This window comes from Leuciscus leuciscus (assembly GCF_965113295.1).
Source record: "Leuciscus leuciscus genome assembly, chromosome: 5".
NCBI classification, from domain to species: domain Eukaryota; kingdom Metazoa; phylum Chordata; class Actinopteri; order Cypriniformes; family Leuciscidae; genus Leuciscus; species Leuciscus leuciscus.
The window spans coordinates 32,549,056-32,567,591 of NC_138729.1; the positions used below are offsets into that span (position 1 = coordinate 32,549,056).

Here is an 18,536-nt window from a genome sequence, read left to right on the forward strand (position 1 = left end):
AAAACTATAATAGCAGAGAGGGACAAAAAGTACTAGGCCAACGCGTTTCCACAGCGCGTTTTCGTTCAGAGCCAGCGTCACGTGACTGAAACAGCAGAAACGGAGGAACAGAGCAGAGCAGTGAGAGGCGCTTGTCACTGCCCCGGCAAGTTTAAAAGGCTGCACTGCACGGTTATTTATAATGGAGGACCATACAAATGCTGAGTCACAGGATAAGGAGTCCTCGTCGTCGAAAAAGTCCAAAATAGACCGTAAAAACGAAACGTGACCAGAGATTACAAAAAACAAGGGTTAATGTCGGGATAGCTTTTTCCAGGTGGAAAGAGCTAATGCAGGAGAAAGCTTTCAAAAGAGACGCTGAAGTTGCCTGCTTTCTACAGGTAAGTCAATATTACGGTCTTAATTACAAGCTTTTTTTCATTGCTTGGTTGTGTACTTTATTATATAGACAGTAGAACATTTATAGTTCAAAGTTAAACAGGCTCTTTGATGAATAGCAGCTATTGAGTAAAGTAGAGAAGGCCCTAAAAACAAGGTTGTACGTTTTGTTTGTTCAAAACTGTAACATTCGTTTGTTCGTTGTGTCAAGTTGCAGTTTGTTTGAAATAACAAACCAGTTCACCCTAAGGAAAACTCGATGAAGTGCTATTAGAAGCTTAGCTTTTTGGTACATAACGGCTACCGTAGATGCAACACGCATTTTAAAAAAACAAGCCGCTGGAGAGCACTATTCGTTTGAATGCAAAATACAATTTCACCACTAGATGGGAGAAAATCCTACACAATGTCCCTTTAAGTAAAAAAGTGAATGTTCGGAATATATCGTGTTATTCCTGACAAAGCTATTATGTACTTTTATAACTTTAGAAATATTTCAGTACTTTATCATTATTTTGATCAATTCATTATTTTTTTTTTATTTGTGAGTAACATTCCTCTAAAGATCACTCCAAAACAAATGTTTGCACATGGTAAGGACAGATTTATTTCAAAAAGAATTTTAAAAGTAATTCTACAGAACAATCATATTATATGACTTCAGTAGAGGCTCCCTTTGGGTTTGAGGTTTTCACTCTTCTTTGGCCTAAAACAAAATGAAGCACATTCATAAGTCATGTAAATAATCAGTACATTTTCAAGAATAAGCTGAATACTACATATGTTTCTACTCTGTAAATGTGAGAACGCATCTACTGAGTACAGACTCTGAAATTATGCAACTGACCTTTCCAGCATCACGGCTCTTGGCTCTGAGCTTGTTGACCTGAGACTCAGAAATGTCAGCACGCTCCTCAGCCTCCTCAAGCTCATGCTGCACCTTCCTCAACTTGGACAGGTGAGAGTTGGCTTGCTCCTCCTAAAGAGTAACATTTTTACCATGCTTGTTAACTAAGCTGTGTAGCAGCAGTGATATCTCACCAGTAAATAAATGACTAATTAATTAATAATCAATGTGCAAAAATATATACATACCGCCTCCTCAGACTGCCTCTTGTAGACTTTGACCTTCAGCTGCAGCTTATCAACCAGATCCTGAAGTCTGTTGATGTTCTTCTTGTCCTCCTCAGTCTAAAAACAATTTCATAGATTTATTCTAAATATTTTACTATAAATGCATGTATGAATGACTCAATGGATTTAGTCAGACATGGTCATACCTGATAAGAGAGCTCTTTCACTCTCCTCTCATATTTGCGGACACCTTTAACAGCATCAGCTCCACGTCTCTGCTCTGCTTCAACTTCAGCCTCAAGCTCACGGACCTTTGATAGCACATACAAATTCTCAGACAAGTACAAGTGTAGTCATTGGGAACCTGAGATAATGCTTTAATTTTAAAATTATGTTTGTTGTGATCCCTTAAAAGTTCTCACCCTGCTCTCCAACTTCTGGAGTTGTTTCTTTCCTCCTTTCATGGCCAGATTCTCAGCCTCATCCAGACGGTGCTGTAGGTCCTTCACTGTGACCTCCAGATTCTTCTTCATCCTCTCAAGGTGAGAACTGGTGTCCTGCTCCTTCTTCAGCTCTTCTGCCATCATTGCAGCCTTTTGCATTAATACAGAAAGTCATTAGATCCACATTTTTCAAGTACGGAAACATCTTTTGAAACATTTGGCAGCTACTGTTGCTCACATCAGTGATGGCCTTCTTGGCTTTCTCCTCTGCATTTCTGGCTTCCTGTACAGTGTCATCAACTTCACTCTGGACCTGAACAAGGTCAGCCTCAAGCTTCTTCTTGGTGTTCAGGAGACTTGTGTTCTACAAAATTAAAAGCAATAGTTTAACCATTTTGAAAGATGCTCTCAATTTCCTTCATTGTAAGTAGGGATTCTCCGATCAGGATTTTTGCAGCTGATCCTGATCATTCAGGCTTTGCATTAAATGTAAGCTCTCTGTTGACTCCTTACACCCTGAAAGGCATTTTTAATGATTTCACATCTAAGTGGCATACTTTTTCATGCTTGACATGATGATTATTAGAAAGTATACATGACATGTCATGAAATCAAGTTTGAGCTTGTTCACAATCATGTCAACTGCATCTGATCCAAATTCTGTGTTGAAATCTCAAAGCAATCAAAAGTTAAGGCATTTAGAACCAACTCCAAACAAGTGATCTGAGTGTTTTACTGAACATAAGAACTACTTACATGTGTAAATGCCACAAAGCATAAAAATATTTATAATAACATAGAATAAGTAACAAGCAATAAGATCCTGAATGATGACTGATGATCTTCCAGTGCTGTTTCAGCTGTGCGCTCCAATTCTATGGCACACAGTAAATCTCCTGTCAATCTGAGCGATCAAACCAATCAAAGTGCGCTCCACATCATCTCTACCTACCATACCCAAGATCCAGTTTCCTTTTTTTGAACTTTCAAATGACATTGGAAAAACTGCGTCATTATCGCGACACGATCAGATCCTGGAAGTCCTATAGCTTTAGCCAAGCAGCAAGCCATGTTACTCCATGAGGATTTTCTTAAGAGCTACGCATCATGTTATGTTGTGTGGACTCATTTGAATCGAGACAGCCTGTTCTCAATAAAGATGTGTGATTTACTATGTTTTACTGATGTTTCCCGAAGTTGCAAAACAAAACGTGGCACAAAAGCCTCATCTGTATACTGTTTACATGTTTACAACATTACTGTTTACCATTTTTATGGTATTACGTCAATAAATTGCGATCGGTTTGTGAAATCGGCCAAATTTAGTGACTACCGATAGACTATCGGCCGATACCGATCTGCGGATGATCGATCAATGCATCCCTAATTATAAGAAACAAAATGCCCTTACCTGAGAGTGCAGCAGCCCAACACGCTCACTGATATCCACCAGCTCTTGTTCAGCCACTTTGCGGCCTCTCTCTGTCTGCTCCAGAGCAGCTCTCAGCTCCTCAATCTCAGACTGCATCAGAGTGTTTCTGCGCTCCACCATGGCCACCTGCTCCTTCATGTCTTCCTGTCCTCTCTGGGCATCATCAAGGTGCAGTTGGGCATCCTGAACATAACAATAGCTTTAGAATAAGCTTTCAATATGCTTCCTGGTGACCTTAACCTAACAAAAGTTAGATTTTACAAACATATTACTACATTCCAAAGTCGAACAGAAGTCAAATACCTTGAGTTGTCCCTGAACGTTTCTGAGCTGTTTCTGGGCCTCAGCAGCCTGGCGATTGGCGTGGCTCAGCTGAATCTCCATCTCATTAAGGTCTCCCTCCATCTTCTTCTTGATTCTCAGGGCATCATTCCTGCTCCTGACTTCAGAGTCCAGAGTGCCTTGCATGGATTCAATGACTCTCTGGCTGTTCCTCTTGATCTGCTCCATCTCCTCATCCTTCTCTGCAAGTTTCCTGTCAATCTCACTTTTGACCTGATTTAGCTCAAGCTGGACACGAAGAATCTTGGACTCCTCATGCTCCAGGGTGCCCTGTGAAATATAAAAACAACATGTAATTTCAGAATTAAAATAATATTTAACAACACAGTAAAATGGTTTGAGCAAGAATGACATATTAATCTCCAGATACTCACTTCGGCCTCTTCCAGGGCAGTCTGAATCTCTGACTTCTCAGTCTCCACTGTCTTCTTGGCCTTTTCCAGTTCATGGATGCTCTTACCAGTCTCACCTAACTGCTCTGTCAGATCTGAAATCTCCTCTACAAGTTATAAAGAAAATATTATCAACATAAATATATTGTGAATCACTACAGATTTAACAACGTAAGACATTGAATCTTACGCTGCAGATTCTTGTTCTCTCTCTTGAGGGTCTCCAGCTGATCCAGACTCTCCTCATAGGAGTTCTTCATCTTGAACAGTTCAGTGCTGAGTGAACGAGCCTCTTTCTGAGCACCTTCCAGCTCTGCCTGACCTTCCTCATATTTCTGCTTCCATTCTGCCAGGACCTTCGGTCCAGATATTTCAGGGTCAGGTTTCATATGTAACATGTTGAACAAAGCCCATTCTGGCCATGCTTTTCAAAGAAAAATGTATTGTACCTTGTCAAAGTTTCTCTGCTTCTTGTCAAGGTTAGCAGCCAAACCATTGGCTCTCTCCACATCAATCATGAGGTCCTCCACCTCACCCTGGAGTCTCTGTTTGGTCTTCTCCAGAGATGCACATTTAGAGTTTACTGCCTCAACTTGTTCCTCTGCCTCTTGCAGACGCTGAGCCAGCTTCTTTCTGTTATATTTTTTGTAACATTTAGTCAGAAGATGCATGCAATTGCACAAATTAACACATATCACTTCTTTTGATGTTCATACTTGGACTCTTCAAGCTCCTCCGTGCGCTGGATGGCATCAGTTTCATATTTGGTTCTCCACTGAGCAACCTCACTGTTGGCCTTTGACATTCCCCTCTGCAGCTCAGCCTTTGCCTCCTGCTCTTCCTCAAACTGCTCACGGAGCAGGTCGCAGTCATGACGGGCTGATTGCACAGCATGGGCCAGTGCGTTCTTAGCCTAAAGGACAAAGTCACATAATATTTACATTAATTCATTTAGCAGACACTTTTATCCAAAGCGACTTACTAATTAGCAATACAAAATGTGATATTAGCTTTATTGCATTATATTAGCTTTGTTGTGTAATAAGTGGAAATTATGTGTTTGTTTTCAATATGCTATATTACCTTAACCTCCTCTTCAATATGCCTCTTAAGCTCCTCGATTTGCTGAGTGAAAGCTTGTTTGCCTCTGGTGAGCTGAGAAACCAGAGCCTCCTTCTCCTCCAGCTGACGGCCAAACTCACCTGTATAGATTTAAATTCACTGTGTCAGATTGTGCTGTCTCTATCAGTTACTATCAAAACATACTCTTTGAAAGCAAAATGTAAATAAGTGTGTTTTCTTCTGATAAGACTGTCAGAAATTCAGTGCTATATATAATCTTAATACACCACACTCAGTTACTGTTGGAATACTATTAATTTATTCATGATTGTCAATAGTTACCATTTTCAGTTTGAAGTCTTGCTCTTTGAGCACTGAGGTCATTTAACTGGCGAATATTCTCATCATTCTTGGATTGTATTTCACTAAGTTGGTCCTCAAGTGTGCGGCACATCTTCTCAAGATTAGCCTGCAAATACAAAAGTCATTAGATAATTGAAAAACTTCAACACGTTATGTTTTCTTTAAACATAAAATGTCCTACTTTTCCTTTGGCAACAGCTTCCATGTTGCTGGAAAGATCGTCAATCTCCATTTTGAATTCGCTCTTCTCTTTCTCAAGCTTCTGCTTGACACGCTGCAGGTTGTCGATTTGCTCTCCCAGCTCGGCCACACTGTCTGCCTGCTTCTTGCGGAGGGCAGCAGCAGTAGCTTCATGCTGGAGGGTGGACTCTTCAAGATCACGACGCAGCTTCTGGAATTCAGCTTCACGCTTCTTATTCATCTCGATCTGAGCAGCAGTGGCTCCTCCAGCCTCCTCAAGTCTCTCACTGATCTCCTCAAGTTCCCTGGAGAGATCAGCTCTCTGCTTCTCAACCTTGGCACGAGCAGCGCGCTCAGCCTCGATCTCTTCCTCAAGTTCCTCAATGCGGGCCTATGGTGGTAAGTAGTTCACTTGATTTTTATTGTTCAGCATTTAATTATATTGACCGTAATGTTGAAAAAATCTCAAAATACCTGAAGCTCCTTGATCTTCTTTTGGAGTTGAGCACCCAGAGATTGTTCATCTTCTATCTTGCTAAGCAGCTGGCTTGTTTCAAAGTCTTTCCTGTGGGTTCAACAATAAGTGGTTTGCAAAACAAAAACAAAACTTAACAATAATGTTTTCAAAGATTTTATGCTTTAATTACTTTTTTATTTTCTCCTCTGATTGCTGCTTGTCATTCTCCAGGTCCATGATAGACTCTTGGGCTAATTTCAGGTCTCCTTCAAGCTTTCTCTTGGCTCTCTCCAGGTCCATGCGGAGCTTCTTCTCTTGTTCAAGGGAACCCTCAAGCTACAGGACAATGATAAATAAAATATGTTCACAGCAAAAAACTAAACAAAGCTAATTTGATGAATTAATAACATGTTTACATAATCAACTCACATCATCAACTTGCTGCTCAAGCTTTGTCTTGGATTTGGTCAGGGTGTTGACTTTGTCCTCCTCGGCCTGAAGATCATCCAGTGTCTGCTGATGTGACTCTTGGAGGGCTTTCTTCTCCTTCGTAAGCTTGGCAATGCTCTCATCCTGAGCTGCCATTTCCTCTGTCAAGTTCTTCACCTGTGTGATTTTTGTTCCAAATAAGCTTATATTTTACACTTCATTTTCTATATCAACACATGAAACAGAGATTAAATCTAATCTTAAACCAACTCAATCTCCAACCTTATTCTCAGTGGCATGTTTCTCCTTCTCCACTTTAGCCAAGGTGAGCTCCAAGTCATCAATGTCTTTCTTCAGCTCAGAGCACTCATCCTCCAGTTTCCTCTTCTTGGCTGTCAGTTCAGCATTGATTTCTTCCTCATCCTCCAGTCTCTCAGTTGTCTCTTTGAGTTTAGCTTCAAGCTGGATTTTGCTTTTGCTTCAGACCCTCACACCTCTCCTCAGCATCTGAGAGATTCTCAGATTCCTGTTAAGAAAATAGGTTGCTATATCATTGGAAACCACATTGCTCATTTTAACGTGTCAGACTCATACTGTGTGTGAAGAAAATCTCTCTTGTGTTAAATTTAGGGCAAGTTAACGCGACAATAACGCTTTAACAGTTAAAAAAAAAATAGTGACGTTAATGTAGGCTTTATTTGACGCTATGAAATGAATTACCCGTAGGTCAAGCCAGGGTTGCCAGATCTAAGTTTTTTCCCTATATTAAACATTATTTGTAGCTCCTCCGGTCCAATAATAGACAAAATAAGTAAATTATATTCTTTCACTTTTATATATCTCGAAAAACATGCATGAATCTCAGAAGGTATTCTGATTTCATATATATATATGAAAGATACAGTATTCAACTTACCGAAATCCGTATCATGACTCATAATCACTCAATCTGTGTTTCAACCGCGGAAAGACGTCAATAAAACAGCTTGTGAACAATATCACTTAATGTTACATTTACCTCAGGAAAGTTATCAAGTTGTCACTCACAGTTTGTTAGTTAGCTATAAAAATACTAGAGAAGAGCTTATTTACTGTTAATTATATATGTATGTTTGAATAAATTCGCCATGACGTGTTTATGAAAACTACTATATAACTGAGTTGTACAAACATTTCAGCTTTTATTTGAGTGAAAATAGCCTATTATATCTGGATATAAATAACAGTTGAATATAATAGCTCTGTTGTTAATTTAAAATTATAATATTATAGTATACCAAATGAGAAGGTTCCCTGTATTGTTTGCAGCATTATTTGGGAGAGATTGTTTTTCCTTAAGAAAAATCTAATTATTGGTATCAGTATTGGCATCGGCCGATATCATTCTGAATAATCAGCTATCGGTATCAGCAGAGAAATTTATTATCGGTGCATCTCAAAAAATACTCACAGATGCTACTTGTAGCTGTAGATCATTTTTCTCTTGCAGCAGTGCTACCATCTTCTCTTCAAGTTCCTTCTTTTTGGCTTCAGCCTTGGCAAGATCTTCTTTGCATTTTACAAAGTCCTCTTTCATGGTTGCCAGCTCTTTCTCAGTTTCGGCACTCTTCAGCAGAGGCTTAACCTTGTAGTAAACCTTCATCCATGGCCAGTGTTTGACATTCATGAATGAACGGATGTTGTATTGGATGGTGTAAATGGACTCCCTGTGAAAAATTCATCATTAAATGCCATAATCATTATAATTATATAAATTATAATTTGTTTCAACAGTTATTGTTGATGTCATCTTTACTAATGACAATACTCACCTCCTTTCCATCATCTTCACAAATTCCCTCCTCATCAGGTAACCACGGCAGAGAGCCTGAGTCATTGTGACCAGAGCAGCCAATTTCTCATCACGCATCTCCTCAAGAACACCCAGAAGACCAGCTTTGAAGAACACCTGAATTTATGTAAAACAGTAAATAAAACAATATTGATTTAACCTGTATAAGCTAAATGACCATGATCACAGAATCTTTGAAATTTGTAAAGCTAAATATGAACCTTTGTGGTTCCAAATCTGTACTCGTCATGATTAACATCGATGGATCCCAGGAGTTTCTCACTGGCCTTCTTGTTATCCATAAACTGTCCCTCTGGGATAACACTGGCATTCAGCACCTTGTATCTATGGAAGATGGGAAGATTTATCAAAATGATTTATATCTTCTAATAAAGAGTCTCCAATAGGACATTGTATTTTTATGTGCAGTCATTTATACCTCTGTTTGAAGTCACCATAGAGGATTCTGCTGGGAAAACCCTTTCTGCAGATTCTGATACCCTCCAGAACACCGTTACACCTCAGCTGGTGGATAACCAGGAAGTTCTCCATGAGACCTATAACGAAGTTTACACCATTAACTTGGTAAATTAATTTCATCATATAAATTGAGTGGCAGAATATCTGTAAACGTTTTAATACTTTACCTGGAGTCTTGGACTCATTGGGAATTAGGCAACGCACAAAGTGAGGGTGAGTGCTCCTCAAGTTGGTCATGAGTTTGCCCAAGTTCTCCTGAGCAGAATAGAAAGGGGTTGCCATGCTTTATATTTCTTTTTTTCTTCAAATACAGAAATATTGCTGTGATGTCATCTCTATACACACCCTGAACTGGGAGGAAACAGTCTGCATGGAGCCACCCTTCTTCTTGCCTCCTTTTTTACCAGTCTCTATTGAGATAAATATACAAAAGAACATGTATAAATGCAAAAACAAGAAAGAAAGTGCAAAGCTAAATCAAAGTTTGGTTAAATAGATTTTTTTTCTTTACCCTCAACAACAGGTGGGTAGAGAGTAGCAAGCAGTTTGACAGAAGACTTCTGGTACAGCTGCACAGCAGACTCATTCAGTGGATCCTTGTTCTTGTCCAGCCAGCCAGAAATGTTGTAGTCCACAGTTCCAGCGTAGTGAACCAGGGAGAAGTGGGCTTCAGCCTTGCCTTTGACAGGCTTTGGTTTCTGGAAAGCATTGTTCTTGCCAAGATGCTGATCATATAACTTGTTCTTGAAGGAAGTGTCTGAAGCCTTGGGGAACATGCACTCCTCTTCAAGGATGGAGAAGATACCCATGGGCTGTTTATAAAAGAATGTTGTTTTAAGTATTACAATTTTAAGATTTCAAGCATAGAAATTGGAAATGAATAAGTTCATAAACCAGTAAAAAAAACCTTCTCAATGAGCTCAATGCAAGCAGCCAAGTCCATGCCGAAGTCAATGAACTCCCAAATAATGCCCTCCTTCTTGTACTCCTCTTGCTCCAGCACAAACATGTGGTGGTTGAAAAACTGTTGCAGTTTCTCATTGGTGAAGTTGATACACAGCTGTTCCATGCTGTTGAACTGGATGAAGAAACAGCACCATTTACTGACTTCTGAATATCACTCAATGTTCCATTAAAAAAGAGATCATTCTTACATCAAAGATCTCAAAGCCAGCAATATCCAGCACACCAATGAAGAAGTTTCTTTGTTGTTTTGTGTCCAACATCTGGTTGATACGAACGACCATCCACAAGAACATCCTCTCATAGATAGATTTGGCCAAGGCGCTAACGGAGTTGTACACCTGTAAGTAGAATAGAGTGGATATTTTATTCTGCTTCTGCAATAATTAGCCAGAATTTGAGGTTAAACACATGGCATGCTGGAAATGTTACTATACCTGTGGCACGGTCTGGCCTTTGGTCACAAACTCATTTCCGACCTTGACTCTGGGGTAGCACAAAGCCTTCAGCATATCAGCAGAGTTCAAACCCAGAAGATAGGCAACTTTGTCAGCCTCTGCAATTAAATAAGTTGCACAAAAATCCATCCCTTTTCTTGCCATGAAAACTAAATGAAAACCACCCTTTTCTTTGTGAAAATAGAAATAAGGATCTCTCCATTCAAATCACTGCATGTTATGACACACATTAGTACAATTTAGTCTCACCCTCTGTGCCATCAGGCTCAGCCTGCTCCTCACGCTGCTTCTGCTTGAACTTCATGTTGCCATGATGAAGCACAGCTCCAGTGAACTTGTAGATCCCCATTTTCTCCTCATTAGTAAAGCCCAGAATGTCAATAGCAGTCTGAAAATTACAGACAAGAATGCGCTCTAGGATCTTTTCTGCCATATATAAGCATACAGTATGTCAATATTCAAATAGCAATGACTCACATCAGTAGCAACCAGCTCCTCTTTATCATCAATGCTGGCCACTGTGATCTGACCCTGACTGCACATAGGGTAGTCATAGGGGTTGGTGGTGATTAGCGTCATTTCTGTAAAAAACACAGATTTTTTAAAAAAAGTGTCTTACAATATTATCTGCCATTTAACACTGAATGTAATGTGTGCACCTACCAAGCAGCTCAGGCTTATGGTTGGTCATCATCTGGTAGAAGATGTGGTAGCCTCTCTCATCTGGAAGCTGGAATGTTACTCTAGACTTCTCCAGCAGATCTGTTGAGAGAATGTACTTGAGTCACAATCATCTGAAGAGTGACAGATAAAGACAACTGTTCAGGATGGATCAATTAAATAATGTCCACCTACATGTCTCAATGTCAGCACTAGCCAGTTTTCCAGTGGTTCCGAAGTGAATTCTGATGAATTTACCCTGTTTGAAACAAAATGGCACAATACATAAGTAATCTCTTTATAGAAAACTCTGTATAGAAAAATCCAACACAATTGACTAACTATATTGTAAATAAAAAGTGGTTAACTTACAAAACGAGAGGAGTTGTCATTTCTTACAGTCTTGGCATTACCATAAGCCTCAAGCAGAGGGTTGGCAGCAATGATCTGGTCCTCAAGAGAGCCCTGTGATGTTTGAAGGGTTTTCAGTTATTTTCATTTATTTTCTATTTAATGACTAAACACTCTTTATAGGCACTTCACAAATTCACATATCATGTGAGATGAGTGTAAATCACCATCATTCAAAATAAAATGTATGTAGTTTTATATATCATACCTGCATTTTGCCAGGAGTATCTTTCTTCTTTTCACCACCTGCCACTGCAACTGTGGCAAAGTACTGAATGACACGTTTGGTGTTCACAGTCTTTCCAGCACCAGATTCTCCACTGGTTTATGAGAGATTATAGAAAACAGAAGTTTAAAAGACATGTAGACTTTTCAAAGTATATTCAGAAGTTCATTCTTAAATTCTGTTTTGTAAATATCTCCATATAGATTTGCCATTTACATTATACTTTAATTTTTGTCATGGTCTGAGATTAAATGAAAATACTTACGTAATCAGGACAGACTGGTTTTCTCTATCTGTTGATTGCAATGTGTAAAATATCCGATAAATATTTTATATATTAACATCATCAAATTCACCTTAATGAATTCTATAGAATTAAATTCCATGTCTTACCAGTCAGCATGAACTGATATGCATTGTCAGAGACAGAGAAGATGTGGGGTGGGGCCTCCATACGCTTTTTGCCTCTGTAGGCAGACACCACTTCTGCATCATACACTGGGAGCCACTTGTAGGGGTTCACAGTTGCGCAGAAGAGTCCAGAGTAGGTCTGAAATTAGCAGAGATGTGGTCAGATTGCAACAACACAGACACAATTAACTTAAATGCTTTTTTATGTTGTTTCAGAACTTACGTAGATCATCCATGCAGCATAACGCTCTTTGAGGTTATACAGCACAGAGGCTTCATTGAGATGGGTCATCATGGCCATGTCCTCAATCTTGTCATACTTGGGAGGGTTCATTGGGTAGACGTCATCCTCCTTTACTGTTCTCTCCTTTAAATTTGATAAATTAGATATTAGATATAAAAGAAAACAATGTAATAAGTAATTTAATGAGCATCTACATTAAGTAGAAATTCAAAATTAAAAACTCGCCTCCTTAGTGTCAAGCAAAATAACTGTGGCTTTGCCACCCTCTTTGCTCTTGATTGTTCCCTTGAGGTACAACTCTTTGGCATCAGCCACATAGCAGGCAGTCTTGGCATCAAATGGTTTGCTCTGAGCCTCGATTCTCTCTTTCTCAGGCTTACGAAGGTAAATGGCAGCCTTGCCATAAACGGCCATCTCAGCGTCCGTACTCATGGTGGCGGCTTACAAAAATTTGGATAAGAAACATTGACATGCTTTTTGAATCAATAAAATAAGTATTGATAATCAAACATACTGTCCATAAACAGTATTTATAGAGGGTCTCATGTAGTTAAGGTCTTTATAGAATATTAAAGTGAAAAGGCCTATTCAAATGTAAAAAGTGTGAACACAATAATCCTTAATTTATGGCATCTCTAATTAAATCATCTGTCACAATATGCATTTTGTTGATACATTATAATACATAAAAAACTGCATTAACAAATGAAACTAAACTTTTTAAACTCTTGTTTTTTGTTTCAGTTATGTACCACATGTTATATCAGTTATATACCATTGTGTACATATTTATAAAAAGTGTCAAGAGTCCCACTTAAAATCTGCCAATAGACAAGTATACAATTCTTAAGTAATTTATAAAAAATATAAAAACAGCACTTCTACGATAAACTGGAGTCTACATGCATGTGAAAACATGGTAATATTTAACCACGTCTTTTTAATGCAGTGTGTTGCTACCACTTACCTTCCTCCTCTTGAAGACCAGATGAAATTTTAACACCCTGTAAAGGAATTCAGTTTAAAAAAAAAATACATTTAGGCCTATATGGTAATAATATCTTTTTAAAGACTTTTTCTGTCATATCAATTCACTTAGTATAATCTCATACTAATAACAACATCAAATACAAAGTATTTCATCTTCTTACCACAAGCAGGAACTCCTCTAGGCTCCTATGAGACTGGCTGTGCTCTCCTTAAAACTTATATTGAGGTCAATTTGCACACTAAGCAGAGGCTATAAATGGATAAGCTTTAGAGTCCTAATTTATGGTAAGAAGCTACACCTATTCTCAGTCATCAACAGATATGACATAATTTTACACATCAGATATAGGTATCACATACATTTGACAATGCAATAGTTTGATAATGTGTCTGTATTTTGAATAAATTACATGATAGTCATAGTCATATTCATATATATATTTTTTTTTTTTTTACTTATTTTTAAATACCTTTTTACATTTATACTTCATAAATATTTCATTTTTAATTGACTGACAAGAAAATTTTTTTTTTTTATTTGTGGGGAATTATTTTCAGTTGCAGATTAAATTGGAATAATATTAAAACAAACATATAAAGACACATTTGATATCTAATATTTTTCACAAAGAAAAGCACGTATAACAGACATGGCCATATAAGTGATTGACTGCATGGAAGATTGCCATCCAAGCTGTCTCATAAAAAAATACCATAATAGTTCACTCCCAGTGTATGAGTCTAGTGTCTATTTATACCTAATGCTTTTTATGATTGGGATGGGTACTCGATGAGGGGAAAGATTCAGTGATTTTTCCATTTGCTTTGTCATAAACACTGCTGTGTTTCCATTTTTATTTCTGTTTATTGCAGAGTTTCCATATTTTAATGTTAGACATCTTTAAACTTAATTAGAAGTGGTACAATAATTTGGACTCATTCAAAGTTTATACGTTAACATGAATTTTAAGTTAACATGTAACAAATGACAAAGTATTGTTGCAATTAGCCATCACAACAGTAAAGAACGTCTAACCTCAAATGCCAAAGATATTGTCGTGTATGAATAAAAGGAACTAAAGGATTTAAAAAAAAATCATTGCTCATTTTAAGGTTTTAAAGACTCACTTGTATTTGATTAAAAACACTGAATTAATCTATTCAATCTTACATTTCCAGCATCACAGCTGGAGGCATTGCTTGTAGGGGGAAAGTTGGGAATGAGTACAAAGGGCCCAGAGCTTTACATAATATTGACAGTAACAAATATACAATCAGGATAGTAACATGAACAGGCAGACAGACAGTGATTATATCACATAGAAAAAAAATAGAAAAAAGTAAGGCATGCATGCAGATCTGGCGCCAGCCACGCACTGATGAGGGGGCGTCTGAAATACCGAGAGGGGGCGATCACCAGATATGCAGTGTATATAAGGCCTACACAATCACGTTACCACGGCATGACAACACCACCAAAATCAATGTATGCTTGCTTAACCCACATGCTCAGCTCATTGCGATCCGTTTAACGGAATATTACGATTAAAATAACCTGACTCCTGGAGAAAAAGTCGGCCACAGCCATTTGTGCACCCGGCCTGTGGACCACCTGGAACTTAAAAGGCTGTAAAGCTAGATACCAACGGGTGATCCGCGCGTTGGTATCCTTCATGCGGTGGAGCCACTGGAGGGGCGCGTGGTCTGAACAGAGGGTGAATTCCCGTCCCAGGAGATAATAGCGGAGGGTGAGGACGGCCCATCTGATGGCTAGACATTCTTTCTCAATGGTGCGTTACTTAGTCTCTCTCTTCGAGAGCTTGCGACTAATGTACAGCACCATCCGCTCCTGTCCCTCTATCTCCTGGGACAAGACCTCTCCCAGCCCCCTGTCCGACATGTCAGTCTGCAACAAGAAAGGGAGAGAAAAATCAGGAGAATGTAATAGTGGACTGCGACACAGAGCAGCCTTTACCTGGGTGAAGGCCTGCTGACACTGCTCCGTCCACTGGACTTGGTCGGGTGCTTCCTTTTTAGTGAGATCAGTCAGCGGGCTGGCGAGGTCCGAATAATTAGGCACAAACCTTCTATAAAATCCCGCCAGCCCCAGGAACTGTCTCACCTCCTTTTTGGTCTTGGGCCTCGGGCAAGTTGCAACTGCTGCGGTCTTATCAATTTGCGGCCGCACCTGCCCGTGACCCAAGTGGAAGCCCAGATACCTGACCTCTACCTGCCCAACCGCACACTTTGGGTTGGCCGTGAGCCCAGCCAGTCTCAGCGCTCCTCAGGACAGCGCGCACATGCTCCATATGCCGTCGGATTCAGGCACTAAAACTATCGGGCTCGCACAATTACGCACTCGGTTACTAACGTAACCTCGGTTCTCTCTAGAAGAGGGAACGAGTACTGCGTAATATCTTACGCTAGGGGAAAATCTCTTTTCCGCGAGATACTGAAGCCAAAAATTATCCTTAATTTTTAAATAATGTAAAACGCGTTGCGGCAGCATGCAGACATAGGCAAGACGGCTCGCGTGCCTATTGGCTGCCCTGCGGCAACTGCAGCAGCCTATCGAGAGAGGCCCTTCCCGCCGAAACAGGCGTGGCTTGGGCCTATAAATACAGCTCGACAGGCTGATAGAATCTGTTTTTTCATCGCCGAAGCAATACCAGAGCGTGTTGCAGGCACGGCAAAGATACGCAGTACTCGTTCCCTCTTCTAGAGAGAACCGAGGTTAAGTTAGTAACCGAGTACGTTCTCTTACGAGAGGTCTCTCGTACTGCGTAATATCTTACGCTAGGGGAACACAGTGTAAAACGGCGTGCGTGCTGAGATCCAACACCAAAGTCCCAAGGGCAGGTGCCCGGGGCTCATATATGGTCATCAGGGACTCACAGAGAGTCCAGGAAGAGGGGCTAGAACAGCATCATTCCCGTAATAAGTAGCGTCCTAAAGGAGCAAATTATATCAATAGTGTTCCACGCAGTCAGGGCGAAAACTCGGCCTGGACTGATGAATATTATGGGTCCTACGCACTGCCCATAGAGTTACTTAGTCAATCAGCGAGCGGCGCTCAAGCAGTTTCAGTATTCTGAGCCGATAGCATCGGGCAGACAGTACTGATTTATTAGACCGAGAGCAGCTTAGCCTGCAAAGCGGGAACCTCTAGGTTATAAAACCTTATAAATGTAGACGGGGAGGCCCAGCCTGCCGCCATACAGATATCTTGCAAGGCAATCCCACTAGACCAAGCCCACGACGAGGCCATGCCTCTTGTGGAGTGCGCTCTGACACCAAACGGGCACTGCAGGCCCGATAAGTGTAAGCCAGCGCTATAGCATCAACTATACACCTGGATAGAATCTGTTTCGACACAGCTAGTCCCTTAGAACATCCGTTGAACGAAACAAAGAGCTGCTCCGTCTGTCTGAAGACAGTCGAGCGAGACACATAAGCCCTTAATGCCCTGACCGGGCAAAGGAAGCCCGCGTCCTTCTCCTCATTAGAGACCGGCAGGGCCGACAGGGAAATCACCTGAGCCCTAAACGGTGTGTTGAGGGATTTAGGAACGTACTCGTGCCTTGGTTTGAGTATGACTTTCGAGTCATTTGGCCCAAATTCCATACACATCGCGCTCACTGAGAGCGCTTGCAAGTCCCCTATACGCTTTACTGAAGTGAGAGCCAGAAGAAACACTGTCTTGAAAAACGAGTGTTTGATATCTATTGATTGGATTGGCTCGAATGGGGCACCTTTCATGGCTTCCAAAACCATAGAAAGCTCCCACATGGGGACTGAGGGAGGTCTGGGAGGATTCAGCCTCTTAGCTCCTCTAAGGAAGCGAATGACCAGATCGTTCCTTCCAAGTGACTGGCCAAGCGTCGGTTTAGTAAACGCTGCTATGGCCGCCATGTAAACCTTGAGCATGGATGGGGTTCTGTCCTTATCCAGTAGCTCTTGCAGGAAGGAGAGAACCTTCGTCACCCCACAGTCTGGGGGTGAGATGCCACGAGCTGTGCAATCAGCTAGAGAACACAGACCATTTTGAGGAATAGAGTCGTCTAGTAGACGGGGCCCTAGCCTGCGTGATCGTGTTTAACACTCCCACCGGGAGGTTAGTGGGTACCCGTTGATGGCCCACGCATGTAGGGACCAAAGCTCTGGGCAAGGATGCCAGATCGAGCCCTTGGCCTGAGAGAGGAGGTCCCTCCTCACTGATATCGGCCATGGGGCAGTGCTTGTCAGCTGCATCGGAACCGGGAACCAAGCCTGGTTCTTCCAGAACGGAGCCATAAGTAGCACTGAGCATCCGTTTTCCCTGAATCGCTCTAATACCTGAGGCAGGAGCGTGACGGGGGGAAAAGCATAGAGCGGGCAGCAGCGCGTTCTCGACTGCCATCATCTCCAGGCAGTTTATGTGTAGAAGCTTTTCACGTTCTGACCACTGGCCGAAGAACGGTTTGCCCTCAAGCAGCGCTCCCCATCCCGAGGTGGAGGCGTCCATAGACACCACCTTCACACTCAAAGATGTCCCCAGGCTTACACCTGACCGGTACCAATCGGTCGCTCTCCAAGGTTTCAGAGCTGAGACGCAAATAAGACCGGAGGCCCATGCTCGGCGCGGTACTCGCGCTTTTAGACAGAACTGCAGTGGGCGTACATCGTAAATGTACGGGGTGCTAGGGATAGGCCAAACAGCAGGACTGTGTATTGATATGCCTGGCCCTCGAAGGCGAATCTCAAAAATCGCCTGTGATGTGACGCTATTTGTATTTGGAAATATGCGTCCTTCAGAAAATATCTGCTGTATAGACCCCGTTCGCTCTGAGCTTGAGATAAAGGCTCTATGGCCCCTTTGCTCAACAGTTTCGCTATTTCGGCTCGAAGTAGATGTGCTACTTCCTTTTCTACATTAGTTTCGATTCGCGCCGCGTAACGGCGGGGATGTCGAGCGAACTGTAGCGAATAGCCTCTTTTATAATGTTCAGCACCCATTCTGATACCCCGGAAAGCTTTGCCCATGCACTTGCATGAATAGCTAGGGGTTGAATGAGATCCGGGCTCTGGCCGCGACATGGTGGCGACCGGAGAGCTTCGGTATGCTGTAACATAGACGCCGTGCTTGTAGTGTTCTAGGCGGGGGGCGCGCTGACCACAGCGGGCAGCCTGCCCACGCTCGACTCTCCTATGGCGGCTTGCTGAGAGAGAGCGAGCGGGGCGAGTCCCGTGGGGCTTGTCATGTCTGTGAGTGAATGTGGGCGTGGGACAGCGGGCACATTTACGACACTGAAAACACCGTCGCTTGAGCTG

General features: G+C 41.3%; 1 pseudogene across 1 annotated transcript; it reads right to left on the reverse strand.

Moving 5' to 3' along the window:
- Positions 1–961: 961 nt before the first annotated feature.
- LOC309499359 (myosin heavy chain, fast skeletal muscle-like) lies at positions 962–13,240 on the reverse strand (annotated as a pseudogene). The gene is made up of 40 exons (XR_014211794.1): positions 13,200–13,240; positions 12,462–12,676; positions 12,216–12,359; positions 11,975–12,131; positions 11,847–11,874; positions 11,564–11,675; positions 11,317–11,409; positions 11,140–11,203; positions 10,948–11,046; positions 10,762–10,865; positions 10,534–10,672; positions 10,264–10,382; positions 10,018–10,167; positions 9,771–9,941; positions 9,375–9,675; positions 9,209–9,273; positions 9,031–9,118; positions 8,823–8,940; positions 8,605–8,728; positions 8,364–8,500; positions 8,003–8,258; positions 6,835–7,078; positions 6,553–6,729; positions 6,314–6,459; positions 6,141–6,231; positions 5,668–6,057; positions 5,466–5,592; positions 5,145–5,263; positions 4,778–4,974; positions 4,511–4,694; positions 4,252–4,417; positions 4,044–4,168; positions 3,631–3,939; positions 3,307–3,510; positions 2,134–2,259; positions 1,875–2,045; positions 1,659–1,763; positions 1,474–1,569; positions 1,226–1,357; positions 962–1,084 (listed from the first exon to the last, which is right to left on the reverse strand). The product of XR_014211794.1 is annotated as a myosin heavy chain, fast skeletal muscle-like (transcript).
- Positions 13,241–18,536: the final 5,296 nt, after the last annotated feature.